We start from the raw sequence: 519 nt of genomic DNA, 5'->3' as shown, positions 1-519 counted from the left end.
AGAGAGAGAGAGAGAGAGAGAGAGAGAGAAGGAGAAAGAGACCCTACCAAAGAAAGAGATAAAATAAAAACCGACAATTCAACACATAAAACTAAGACAGTGACCAAACACGGCGACGGCCGCCATTACGCGCTCTTACGGCTGCCACTCGACCACACAAAACAAATTCCTTCCTCGTCCGACGCTTCAAAAGGACGAGTGAGGCTCCGAGAAGGTTCGAAGCATGACACGGGTACGGAATTCAATTATCATAAAGCCTCTTACAAACCAAAGACCAAGAGGCTACTAACACAGCGTGGCGGAGGTACTAAAGAGGAAGATAAAGAGGAAACGAAGGCGAGCAAAGAAGGGGATAATCGATTAACCACGCTATTGAAGACGAGAGAAAAAGAAAAGAAAAGAAGGGGAAAGAAAAAAAAAAGAAAAAAAAAGGATCGTACACAACCATCCACATCAATAAAGGAAGAAAAAAAAAATGCAAATGAAAGGCTGCATTAAGAAAATGATAACAATAACAAA

The sequence above is a fragment of the Penaeus chinensis genome, chromosome 11, assembly GCF_019202785.1.
Source record: "Penaeus chinensis breed Huanghai No. 1 chromosome 11, ASM1920278v2, whole genome shotgun sequence".
Lineage (NCBI taxonomy): Eukaryota > Metazoa > Arthropoda > Malacostraca > Decapoda > Penaeidae > Penaeus > Penaeus chinensis.
Note: the sequence above shows the minus strand (reverse complement) of the source record.